We start from the raw sequence: 14,781 nt of genomic DNA, 5'->3' as shown, positions 1-14,781 counted from the left end.
TAAGAGCAGTGAAAAAGAACAGTTAAACATGATGTTCCTGTATATATACAGGTATGTATATATGTCTATAAACATATGTGTGTATTTGTGTGTATGCTTTTTATTTATAATCTGAAGATTATTAAGATAAGATTTTTTAAAAATAGAATGAAGAATTAAACATTTTTTTTGATTCAAATGAATATACTTTTTTTTTTGGTAAAAAATTTTTTTCTCTTTTTTTTCTGACATATTGCTTTAAATACGTTTTAATCGTAAGATTTCAAATTTGGAAGGATTTTTTTTACATGTAAAATTGCATTAATAATTGTAAATAAGTTTTTAAATTATTTTTTTATTTGAAGTCTGATAATATTAAGAGGTCAAAAGCAGTCATTTTACAAATCAAGTACTCATGGATCTTTTTAAAAGATTCTTACTTCAATCTGTAGTTAGTGATATCCCTATCATTCTGTAGTTTAAAAAAATAAAGCAAGTAATACATACATCATGAAATTCTGTGAACTTTAGTGTGAATTATCAGTTCCTAGATTTATGTACTTCACATAGTTCTATTATGAAAAGTATTATGAGATTTGAACTAGGTTTTATCACATGAACTAGTTACTTGAAGTTCAAATTTAAGAGTTTGTTTTAAATCTTGTATTAAGTCTTTTCACTAGGAGGTTTTAGCAGCACTCCCTAAGGAATCTCTCCCAGTGACTAGGAAGAACACCTCTCCAGGACTGTATGTACCAGGGAATAAGGTCTATTCTTGAATTTCCATGGGAAATTCTTTTCCAGGCTCTGATGCCTATGTGATACAACTAAGATCCAAAATAGAAAATGCTGATTAAATGAACATTTGGAGTGGGTTATCAGGAATAAACTAGATCAAAGAGAACTCATGCCATTTAATATTAATTATCATTATTGTATAATTTTTGCTTTAATGTTTCCTGGTGCTTATATGTTTGTCTGCAGAAATATATGTCCAAATTCTAATGTGGGACACAACAAGCTATAAGCCTGCAATAAAAAAACAAACAAAAAAACAAAAATGATTGCAGACCTCTCTATGATAAAATGATGGATCATAATTATATTTTTCATCTTTGATTTCATTTTATTATTTTTTTTATTTAGGGAAAGTCAGGATCATTACTCCTAATTAAGAGGTTAATGAGCTGGCTGAAACCTATTCTATAGGAGGTGAAAATTTACTTAAGGTTTCAAAAACTTCTAAGATAAGAAGTTAAAAAGGGAGTCTAGGCTTCCCAGTATTTAGTATTAAGGAAGGATTCATCTGACATTTACTTTGAAGGCATGCAAATCTCTGTAGGCTTATACAACAGTCAGCTCAATGTGAATCTTTTAAATGTAGTTCAATCTGCAACTTAGTGTACCTATAGAGTCTGTTTAAGTCATTGTTTGCTTAAGAGATATATGAGATTATGATTCTATTAAAGTTTACTCAACTTTTAGAACATTGCATAGGATTATCAATTTGTTGTTTTTAACTTTTATGACTTAAAAATATACAATATAGCAATGTGAACAAAAATTATTTTTTTCCTGTCACTTTGATATAATTTTGTCTATAAATTTTAATTCCTTTCAGGGGTTATTTTTTTTTATCCTCTTCCCTCACTCCCAACCTAAGCTTAAGCACAATAAACCCTACATTTTTAACTTTATAATTTTTGCGTTGTAGGAAATCTATTTTGATCCATATGTAGTGTTACTGTGCAGATTAGAAGTAAGAAGCTAACGTTTGTTGAACCAAAGAGAAATGTGTGGGTGAGGGAGAAGTAAAGAAGTAAAAGTACACAGGTCATTATGGGCATAGGGATCAGGGTAAGCTTAGGGGAAAAGACAAAGAGAGAGAAGAGAGAGACCAAGAGAGAGAGAGACATATAGATTGGGGCAAGAGAATCCCTAAAACCAAAGGTGATTTTTAAAGATCTTACAGATCTTATTGCTCTATGAAAGACTAGATCCAGGTATCCTTGAGGTATTTTCCAGATGTGAGATTTTGTGATCTTCTGATTCTAGCTGATCACCTGCCAAATACTTTTGGATAGTTCTAATTATTAGGAAACTCTTTCTTATAGTGAGCTGAGTTCCCCTTCCTGAAACTTTACACCAACATATCCACACACCCCATTACACTCCTTCTGCCTTCTGTAGACCTTAACAACCCTTTGAATACCTGAAGGCAATCAGTATGTTCTTTCTCACTGTAATCAAGTATACCTTCATTTATTTATTTAATTCTTTCATAAGTAGGAAACTGAGGGGTCTCAAACCCATCAGTAAATTAGATATTGATCTCAAGCATGTGATGACTTCCTCTGGTGAAATGGACATATGAGAACAATGGAAGACTTAAAGCTTGAGCAGATATCCTAGATATCCCAGTCACCTACTACATTGTCAGTTATCTTGATTTTTGTCTTGCCATTGTACTTTATTCTGGAAGAGAGATTGAGGCTGATAACTTTGTTCAATTATGCCTCACTTAAATCCAATTTACACACAAGTCAAGACATCAATAATTTCATCATAAAAATAAAGGATGAACAACATCTATTGTGGCAGCTGTTACCTACCACAAGATCTCAAAATGGAGATATTTCTCCTACAACATAACCAAAAGAAGTCTGGTTTTAGCGGACTTAAAAGTATATGCAGGAGAATAATAATTTATAACTGGAAAAGGTAGGTTAGAACTGAAATGTAAAATGTTTTAAATGTAGTTTTAAATTGATCTTACAAATAATAGAGTCAAATTAAGTTAATTGAGTAAGGAGGATAGCATTGTCACAGTATATTTTAGGAAAACTCTCTGGCAACTGTATGGAAAATGTATTGGAGAAGAACAAAATATGAGGAAAGGAGACCAATTAGGAAGTTTTTGTAAACATCTAGACAAGAACTGGTGGATCTTGTGGTGGTAATCATATGAATAGAAAGAAGGGAATTAAGGGACAAAGTTGCTGTGGAGTGAAAATCAATAAGATTCAGCAGTTGATTAAATATTCAGCATGAGAAGTAGAATGAGGAGTTGAATATTATTCTAAAATTGTAACCTTAGTTAAATAGATATAGGGAATAGAAGAGTACATTTGGATGTGCATCTGAAGACAATGAGATTTGTTTTGAAGATGTTACATTTGAGATGACTATGGATATCCAGATCCTGATAAAAGAGACTGGATGGCCAGATATGTAGGAGGAGAATCAAGAAGACTCAATGTTATCAAAATTCAGAGACCAGGGAGAAACAGCAGTCAAACGTTTCAAATGTTGCAGAGAGATCAGTCTTATTGTATTATAGTCACATTTTGTATACCTAAAGAAATAGTTAATGAAGTTTAGACTTCTGATGAACAGAAGTATTCAACAATGTATTTCATCATATTCATAATATTCATTGTCATTTTATATATAACACTAAGTTAATTACTACAGAGCATTTGTACAAACGTTCTGAACACATGTACCTTCTGTACCCCTTAAAGTCAGTATCTGACTTAATGATGGTTTTTAGGGATATGTTGAAGGACAATATGTCTAAAAAAAAAGCACTAGAATTGGATCTTTTTTTTTGAAGATCATTTTTGTTACTAAACTTCTTAAATCTAATATATGAATGCACCTTCTTCCCTGCTTTGGATTTTGTTTAGGAACTTTTGGTGTGGAAATTGCACATTCTGTTAGACCCCGGTCATTTGTGCCTTCTTAATAAAATCATTGTTTTAGTTCTGGAAGAAGCAAAATCATCTCTCATTCATGTTGTAAACAAATTTTCTGAGAGCTAAGGAGATGAAGTGACTTCTTAAAGATTACATTATCATTCCTCTTAATTCATGATTTGTCATTATATTGTTGAGAGATCTGAAGTCTTTCAAATTCTTTAAAAAAAAACATTATTATATAAATTATTCTCCTTTATTCTTCATCAGTTTGTAAACATGTCAACCCATCTAGGCTACTCGTTAATTTCTACCCACCAGTTTGTAGGAATGATGGACAATCTGCAAAGAGTTTCAGGAGTAACCCTATAAGTCAACATGCCTAACACTAGTTCATCATCTTCCAGCAGAATGCTTTATTGAGTATATCTATTCTTATGATTATTGATAGATTTGAGTTTTCCTTTTAAAAACTCTTTATGTCCTTTACCTACCTATCAATAAGAGAATAGCTCTTCTTTTTCGTAAATTTTACTCAGTTCCCTATATATTTGAGAGATGAAGCCTTAACCAGAGAAACTTGCTATAATAAAAATTTCCCCCCAAATAATATTTTCATATAATCAACACTATTTTATCTTCCATGATTCTCTCTATATCTTGTTTAATCATAAATAATTCTGTCTTTAGCCTAAGATCTGGTGTGGATTTTTCCATGTTGCCCTAATTTGCTTATGATATATCTTTTTTTGCATCTATATCATGTATTCATTTTTATCTTATCTTGGTATAGAATATGAAATATTAGTCTATGTCTAGTTTCTGCCAGATCTTTCTCCAGTTTTCCCAGAAGATTTTTGTCAAATAATGAGTTCTAGTCTCAAAAGATTGGATCTTTAGTTTTCCCAAATAGTGGATTACTATGATCATTAACTGCTATATATTGTATAATCAATTCCACTTATCAACCATTCTATTTCTTTGCCAATACCAGATTGTCTTAATGATTATCACTTTGTAATATAGTATGAAATCTGGTGCTGTTAGACTCCTTCCCTTCACATTTTATTTTCATGGATTTCCTTGATTTTCTTGATCTTTTATAATTGCAGATGTCATTTGAATTTTTTTTTTCTCTGTAAAATAGTTCTTTGATTGTTTGGTATGCCACTGCATAAATAAATGAATTTAAGTAAAATTGTAATTTTTATTATATTGACTGCCTACCAATAAACAAATGATATTTCTCCAATTTTTTAGATCCTTATTTATTTGTATGAAAACTTTTTTCTGTGATTATATAGTCCTTGGGTTTATATTGGCAATATAGTAGACTTCCAAGTATTTTAAGATGTCCATAGCTATTTTTAATGCAATTTATCTTTCTATGTCTTCATGCTGGGCTTTACAGCTAATATAGAGAAATGTGTAATGACTTATGTGGATTTATTTTGTATCTTACAACTTTACTAAACTTGTTCAACTAGTTCAATTAGTTGATCTCTAGGGCTCTCTAGGCATATTATCATATCACCTGCAAAGAGTAATTTTTAAAAAAAATTTCTTTATTGCCTATTTTTATTATTTCAACTTCTTTTCCTTGTCTAATAAAATAACAAATAATAATAGTGATAATGTATATCCTTGCTTCATTCCTGTTCTAATTGGGAATCTAATTTATCCTTATTACAGATAATGTTTAACCTTAGTTTTATATAGATACTATGCATCATTTAAAGAAAAGTTCCATTCTATATTTCCTAGGAGTTTTGCATCTATTGTCATAATGATATGATTTTTTGTTGTTTTTTATTACTGATATATTCAATTATGTTTACACTTTTCTAAATATTGAACCATATCTACATTTGTGGCATATATCTCACCTACTCAGGATATCAGGTTTGTGATATATTACTGGAGTCGCCTTGATAGTATTTTATTTTAAAATTTTCATTAATATTGATTAGATCTATAATTTTCTTTCTCCATTTTTTTCTCCCTAGTTTAGATATCAGAGTTATATTTTTGTCAGAGAAGGAATTTTTCAAAATTTCTTCATACTTTTGTTTTCAAAAAGTTATTTAAAATTTATATATAAATTGTTCTTTAAATTTTTGGTATAAGATACTTGTAATCCATCTACTCCTGGGGATTTTTTAAAAGGAAACTCATTTATAGCTTTAAGTTTTTTCCAAGATGGGACTATTTAAGTATTCTATTTTATCTTCTCTTAACTTGGATAATTTCTATTTTTTGTTTCCCTTAGATTGTCAGTTTCATTGGTATATAATTGGCAAATTTGCTTCTAATGGTTGCTTTAATTTCATATTTATTAGTGAGGTATTTGTTGTTTTTAATTTCTGATAATGACAATTTCCTTTTCTTCTTTCTTTTTTAAAGAATTTAAAGAATCAAATTAACCAGTGGTTTTTCGGTATGTTGTCATTCTATTTAATGAATTTATTGAGTGTTTCTATGATTTGTTCCATGACCCACCTATTCTTTAGCATTAGATTATCCCATTTCCAATTAATTTTTAATCTATATTTCTAAGGTCCTTTATTGAAAGTAATTTTATTACATTATAATTTGAAAAGAGATCATTTAAAATTTCTGTTTTTCTACATTTGTTTGTGAGTTTTTTATGCCTTATTACATGCTCAATTTTTGTGAATTAGGACTGAGAAAAAGATCATTCATTCAATTTTCATTCAATTTTCTCCATTTTTAAAAAACATTTTTCTTATACATTTCATGTTAAGATTTATCTAGTTTTTAGAAAGGGTGAATTAAGATCTGCTGTCATTATAATTTTATTGCCTATTTCTAACTGTAATTTACTAAACTTTTCTTTTAAGAATTTGGATGCTCTGCCTTTTCTGCATAGATGTTTAAGTATTGTTATTAGTTCACTCTCTTTGGTACCTTTTAGGAAAAGATAGTTTCCCTTTTTATGTCTTTTAATTAGATCAATTTTTTTGCTTTTGAGATCTGCTTTTGTTATTTGTTTATGTATTTGAGATCATGATTCCTTCCTTTGTCTTTTTAACTGCAGCTAAAGCATAACAGAATCTCTTCTGGCTTTTTATTTAAGCTCTTTGAGTCTGTTTCAATTGTGTTTCTCATAAACAAGATTTTGTTGAATTCTTGTTTTTAACCTTACTGCTATCCACTTATATTTTATTCATAAGTGCAAACCATTCACATTCACAGTTATGATTGCTGTGTATTTCCCCTTAATCTATTTTCTTTTGCTTCTTTCTCCCCAGGCCCTTCTTAAAAAGTTTATTTTGCTTCTGACCTACTGCCTTCCTTAATTTTCCATCTCTATTTTCACCCATCCCTCTTTCTCTTAGTTCTTCCAGTTTCTCAGTTTGAACCAGTTTAGATGGGCATAATATTCAAGTGTTGCCTACTTGCCCTTGCCCTTCATTGTAAAAGCTCTAATTCATGTACCTTTTTATATGAGATAATTTTCCCCATTTTTCCTCTCCTTTCTTCCCTATATCCACCTTTCTCATCCTTCCTCATCTCTCCATTCTTCTGAAATCATCTCAACATAATTAACATATACTCATGCTCCTCTCTATGTAAACTCTTTCTAACTGCCCAATAATGACAAAGTTGTTAGAATTTATACATATCATATCATCTTCCCATATGGATATATAAGCTATCATAAAGTTTATTGGTGATATGTTTTAGTTCTGTTCACCTCCTTAAATTTTTCATTGGTTATGTCTTCTATCTTTTTTTTTTTTTTATACATGACCAAACCATTATTTTGCTGTACAAAAAGAATCAGACTCTGAAATATTGTACAATTAGCTTGTGAAGGAAATCAAAAATGCAGGTGGGCATAAATATAGGGATTGGGAATTCAATGTAATGGTTTTTAGTCATCTCCCAGAGTTCTTTCTCTGGGCGTAGCTGGTTCAGTTCATTACTGCTCCATTGGAAATGATTTGGTTGATCTCATTGCTGAGGATGGCCAGGTCCATCAGAACTGGTCATCATATAGTATTGTTGTTGAAGTATATAATGATCTCCCGGTCCTGCTCATTTCACTCAGCATCAGTTCGTGTATGTCTCTCCAGGCTTTTCTGAAATCATCCTGTTGGTCATTTCTTACAGAACAATAATATTCCATAATATTCATATACCACAATTTATTCGGCCATTCTCCAACTGATGGGCATCCACTCAGTTTCCGGTTTCTAGCCACTACAAAGAGGGCTGCCACAAACATTCGTGCACATACAGGTCCCTTTCCCTTCTTTATGATCTCTTTGGGATATAAGCCCAGTAGTAAAACTGCTAGATCAAAGGGTATGCACAGTTTGATAACTTTTTGAGCATAGTTCCAAACTGCTCTCCAGAATGGTTGGATTCGTTCACAACTCCACCAACAATGCTCAATGTCCCAGTTTTCCTGCATCCCCTCCAACAATCATCATTATTTTTTCCTGTCATCTTAGCCAATCTGACAGGTGTGTAGTGGTATCTTAGAGTTGTCTTAATTTGCATTTCTCTGATTAATAATGACTTGGAGCATCTTTTCATATGTATGTCTTGTATCTTATTCACAGTCCCCAAAATTCCCTCTTCTGTCCTCCACTGAAAAAGTTCATTTTTAATTTTTCATAGATATGTGTATGCAATGTCTTGTCATATAGTAATGCTAATATTGAGAACATAGGATATTACTTTCATATAAAATTTAAGATCACTAAGAGTTTTGTAATTTTTTAAGACAATCCAGTTTTCTCTTTTCCTGCTCAGCTCTGGCTCCAATTCATTGTCTACGTGTACTATCTTTCCCAATATATAAAAACTGATGAAAATGCTTTATAGGCTGTCCATTCAAATGCATATAGAAATGTGGGAAACAGACATTCTTCTTCTATTTAGTATATTTTGTGTGGATGGTCAGATAAACTCCTCTGAGTGAATGTGACTTCTGAGGTTTGAAAATAATAACAGCTAGTTTTTGCATTCTTCTTTAAGGTTTGAAAAGAGCTTTACAAATATATCATTTTATCTTCACAATAATTCTAGTTGATAGATATTGTTATCCCTCTTTCACAGATGAAGAAATTTGGACAGATGAAGAAATTTCAGGAGAAAGCTAAGTGAATTGACTAGTACAAAATAATTTTCTGAGGTTAGATTTGAATTCAGGTCTTTCTGACACCAAGTTCAAAGTTCTATACATTGAGTCATTTATATGCTTTGATATAATGAGTAGTCTCAATGTTTTATGACTCACCTGATAGTTGTTTTCAAAGATTTTTTGTTATATTGCTGTATTTTCCAGAGAATGTACATGATGTATAAATAGGAAAATTTTTGTTTGAGAGAATCTGCAAGACAATTAAAAAAACTTGAATCAAAAATCCATCTATTTTATATAAAATTAAAGCATGCATCCATTTTTATAAATGGATGTAGTATGTAATGAATTTAATGGACAATAACAAAAATGTTACAATTGTAATTCTAAAGGTAAGTATATTAAAATTTCTAACAAAAGGAAAAAAGAATATAATAACAAGTAAAAAATGAACTCAACAATTTGCTGCATAGAAGAAATACTTTTAAAATATAAAGAAATATATAGAGTGAAAATGAAGACATAGAATACAATTTATTATGGGTTAAGTGACATTAAGAAATTAGGAGTTGCAATTATATTAAACAAGACAAAAATAAAAAAATAGAAAATTGCGATAAATTTATATGCCTCAAATAAAATAGTAGTTCAATGCTTAAAAGTATTGGATTAGTTGTCAAAAGATATTGGTGACAGCACAATCATTGTAGGAAGCTTTAATTTTCTTCTCTCAGAGTTAAATAAATTCACCAGAAAGATAAACAAGGAACTTATAACAGATAAATGCATTTTGGAGAACTCTAGATTGTATTATTCTAATGTGACTTTAATTAGAATATTAAAGAACATATATATATTTATAGAAACATATATCTATAGATCCATATCAATAGACAAATGTATGGGTATGGCCGTGTGCAAGTGGGCGTGTGTGTGTGTGTGTTTGGTTTTGTTTTTTGTTTTTTAGCTTTTAAAAGCATTGGAACCAAAATGTTCCATATGCTAAGGAACAAAAGAAGCATAACAAATATAAAAAAGAAAACATAAGTTCATTCTTAAAACATAATACAATAAAATAGTAATGAATAAAAAAGAACAAAATATGCTGATCCAAATGGGAGATTAAATAGAAATACCATAATCATATCAAATATCAATATCAAATAATAATATTCAATCAAAGAAAAAATCATATTACTAATTAATAATTATTTTAAAGATAATGATATGACATGTCAACATACACATGTTGATCACTAAGCATTTATTAAAGTCCTTCCACATGCTGTGCTGGGGAGGCAAAAGGGAGTCTTTACCCTCAAGGAGCTTACAGTCTAATGGAAGAGTCAACATGCAAATTAATATATATGTAAAGCAAGTTAGAAAATAATCAACAGAAAAGAAGATATTGGATTAAGAGGGGTTGGGAAAGATTTCCTGGAAGGGGTAGAATTTTAGATAGGATTTGAAAGAATCCAGGAAAGTCAGTAGGCAGAGAGGAGGAGAGAGTGCATCACAAGAATGGCTATCAGCCAGAGAGAACATTCACGAGCTGCATCTCTGAGTTTTTAATAAATTACCAGTTCCATATGAATCAACAACGTTACATTATTGCTCAAAAAAAGACACACTGATTTTTTTGTTGTTTATTTAATCATGTGATGCAATTTTGGGGTTTTCTTAAAAGAGATATATTGAAGTAGTTTGTCATTTCTTTTCAAGCTCATTTTCACAGAGGAACTGAAGCAGAAAGGGTTAAGTGACTTCCTAGGGTCACATAGCTCAAAAATGTTTGAGACTGTGTTTGAACTTATGAAGATGAGTCTTCCCAATTTTAAGCTCAATGTTCTGCCTACTACACCACTTAACTAATGTATGCCAAGTGCTATATGCTAAGCTCTGGGGTTGCAAGTACTAAGAATAAAAAAAAAAAATTCTTACTCACAAGGAGTTTATAGTCTAATAGACAACTTTTACCTTTGACTTTAACTTTTTCACATCAAGAGATTTTTATTGTGAAGTAAAGATGAAAAATGATAATTAAATTTATTCACAGCAATAAGATGAGAAAGGAAAAGAAACAGATGACTCCTTTGACTTAAGAAATCACTGAAATCTCTCAAAAAGATGTGACTTTTTCTCCTCATTGGGATTTACTGGGGCCAATTCCTCTACCTGTAACCTTGATTCTATTCTCTCTCTCTCTCTCTCTTTTTTTTATTTTGGTAGGTTTTCCTCTCAGTTATATTCTATCCCTTTCTTTTTAAATTTCAGTCTCTTCACATCTATTGTTTCTTGTTCTACCTACACTTCTCCATCCTTAAAAAAATATTTGCTTCTATACTCTATACAAAATTATTAGAAAATATTATTTATTTTTGTTACCTCCATTTCCTCTATTTTAATTCACTTTTTTTAATCAGTTCCCTGAGGTGAAACTGATCTTTCAAAAGTTATCAGTGATCTCTTAACTGCCAAAAGTGATGACCTTTCTATTATCTTCATTCTTCTTAACCTCTGTAACATATGACACTAATTTTTGTCATTTTCTGGATATGGTCTCCTCAACAGATTTTTTATGATACTACTCTCTCATGGTTCTCCTACCTATTACTTCAGTTTCCTTTGATGGATTTTCACCCAGGTCATGCCCAACAACATTCTCCAAAGGTCTGTCCTTAACCTTCTTTTCTCCCTCTATATAATCTCACTTAATGATCTTATCAGTTCTCAGGAATCTATCTATTATGTCTATCACATATGATTCTAAGATGTTTATATTTAGTTTTAACCCTTTCCTAAATTTCAGTCTCACATCATTTTTTGAATATTTTGAATTGAATGGCCCATAGGTATCTAAAACTGCATATTCGAAACAAGAACACTACTCTTTTTTGGCTCTTCTGTGGTGGAAGAAATTATACATATGCCAATATGCCCTACAATATGGGCTAAACTGATTTTACCCAATGGAAAATCCCTGAGAGACAGACCAGTTTTCCCATGTCTTCCCAAAGTCTTTTCCAGAAATATAGTTTGTCTCTTTCCATCTTCTTTCTTAAAGTCAGGAATACCTGAAAAGACTTCACACTCAAAGAAGAATAGAAGCTTATGAATAAAAAGAAAGATAAACTCACACTTAACACCGTATACCAAGATAAGATCAAAATGGGTCCATGATTTAGGTATAAAGAACAAGATTATAAATAAATTAGAGGAACATAGGATATTTTATCTCTCAGACTTATGGAGGAGGAAGAAATTTGTGACCAAAGATGAACTAGAGACCATTACTGATCACAAAATAGAAAATTTTGATTACATCAAATTAAAAAGCCTTTGTACAAACAGGGACTGCAACCTGGAAATACCAGCACTACAACGACCTAAATTGCTGTTGCTGAACCAGAGAACTGAGGAACACAGGGAAAAGTGTTGAAATATCAGGTATGTGTCATGACATTGCATCTGAAAGAATTCAGGCTCAGACAGTCTTCAATCCAAATCTTCAAGCCCATTTTGATGAGATTTACACACTCAGTGGGCAGGCAAACACCCTGTAAGACTCAGCGACCCAGCAAATCAAGACAAGGATGCTAAATTTTGAAGTTACAAGGAGAATTTGCTAACATGGAGAAGTCCTAAAATCTTGCTGGAACTCCCCATGTGGTTACCCAAAGTGCATACAGAAAAGCTTACCTAGGACGGGTATTGATTTATGGTAATAATATTCTAACTAATGTAAGTTCATCCAAGGACAGCAAAGAAGGGGAATTGGGCAAGGACTATGTTATGAAAAGCATTGAAGTCAGAATGCAGCCCTGGATGACCTATCCTGCAAATCTGAGTTAAACTGTACAGGATGAAAGATGAACTTCAATAATAAAGGATATTTTGAGACATTTTTGGCAATGAAAGCAGAATTGAAGAGATTGTTTTTCAAACACTCCAAACAACAGAATTGTAGAGTGAATAAATCCAACAAGTAGGTACAGCAACACTAAGAGAGTAAAAGCAGAGAGATAAGTAAAAGACTTCTTTCTAAATGTACAAAGGAAACAGGGTGAAGACAGAAATTTGAAAGAGAAAACACTGAAAAGGTAGATAGTGTATTATGAAAATGACATTCTACCTACAGTTAAATCTGTGCCTTTTTATTTTATTTTATTTTATTTTTGTAATACATTTGGAAAGATAGGGAAACAGTAATATAGTGAGAGTACTCCCAGAATGTTCTGGAATCACATCAAAGAATGTCAGTGAGAGGAAGGTGACCTCTATGGTCTTAAGAAATACCCAGTATGCTCTGCCAATATGACTGCATTAGCAGACTCAACTCATGGGCCTCCAACAGAAGGCAACCCTACAGTCTGACCCCTCACTTCTTTTATTTATTTATTTATTTTTATTATTATAACTTTTTATTGACAGAGCCCATGCCTGGGTAATATTTTTTACATTATCTCTTGCACTCACTTCTGTTCCAACTTTTCCCCTTCCTCCCTTCACCCCCTCCCCCAGATGGCAAGCAGTCCTATACAAGTTAAATATGTCACAGTGTATCCTAGATACAATATATTGTACAGAACTGAACAGTTTTCTTGTTGCACAGGGAGAATTGGATTCAGAACGTAAAAATAACCTGGGAAGACAAACAAAAATGCAAGCAGTTTACATTCATTTCCCAGTGTTCTTTCTTTGGGTGTAGCTGCTTCTGTCCATCCTTGATCAATTGAAACTGAGTTAGATCTTCTCTTTGTCAAAGAAATCCACTTCCATCAGAATATATCCTCATACAGTATCATTGTTGAGGTATATAATGATCTCCAGGTTCTACTCATTTCATTTAGCATCAATTCATGTAAATCTCACCAATCCTCTCTGTATTCAATCCTGCTGGTCATTTCTTACAGAACAATAATATTCCATAACATTCATATATCACAATTTACTCAACCATTCTCCAATTGATGGGCATCCATTCATTTTCCAGCTTCTAGCCACTACAAACAGGGCTGCCACAAACATTTTGGCACATACCGGTCCCTTTCCCTTCTCTAGGGGTATAAGCCCAGTAGAAACACTGCTGGATCAAAGGGTATGCACACTTTGATAACTTTTTGAGCATAGGAACTCAAGTTTTTTTTTTTTTTTTTTAAAAACATTTTTACATTTAATTGGGAAGAAACTAAGATATTTCATGAATTTAATTCTAATTCCTAATACCCAGACATGATCAATCAGCCAGGAAGCAACCTGATGGGAGAAGGGGATTACAATTGGGGAGAATAGAGTTGTATGTAGCTGGGACAACTGAGATACCCCTTGGAGAGGTGGAATCTGTTCCTCTCCAGCCTATGGATTCCTTGCCTCCAGGCACAGTAGGCTTGACAATTTAACTTCCTGAGAGTGCTTACAAAACAGTGTCCATCCATACACTGATGTGGGAAACTGGGGAATGTGTAGATAATATCCCAGTCACTAATACAGGTAAACAATGTGTGACTTATCAACCAGGAGAAGTAGTAGCAACAGGTTTACTGATACAAACGCCTAATAGGCAATCTGGTGATAGTTGCCCAGATTCTGACTCCAAGCAACAAAATCCAGGAACATACAGAACAGCAGCTATGACAGCTGACTGACTATGCTCACTATCTATATAAATGGCATACAATTAGAAGGATTGGTAGACATAGGTGCAGATCTTACAGTCATCAGAGGTGTCAACTGGCTCAGTCACTTGCCAAAGATCAAGTCAGAAACCTACATGTCTGACATAGGAGGATCAATAGCAGCTGAAGTTAGTGCTACTCCTTTGAGATAAACTTTTGAAGGCAAAACAGGAGTTTTTACTACTTTTATAGTTGAAAAAATCCCCATCAAGCTGTGGGGAAGAGACATTTTACAACAGTTAGGACTACAAATGAGTAATTCAGTTTTTTAGGCAGGGCTGCTATTGAAGGCCTGCCAACACTCTCATCTGTT

Source organism: Sarcophilus harrisii, chromosome 1, assembly GCF_902635505.1.
Source record: "Sarcophilus harrisii chromosome 1, mSarHar1.11, whole genome shotgun sequence".
In the NCBI taxonomy this organism is placed as follows: domain Eukaryota; kingdom Metazoa; phylum Chordata; class Mammalia; order Dasyuromorphia; family Dasyuridae; genus Sarcophilus; species Sarcophilus harrisii.
Note: the sequence above shows the minus strand (reverse complement) of the source record.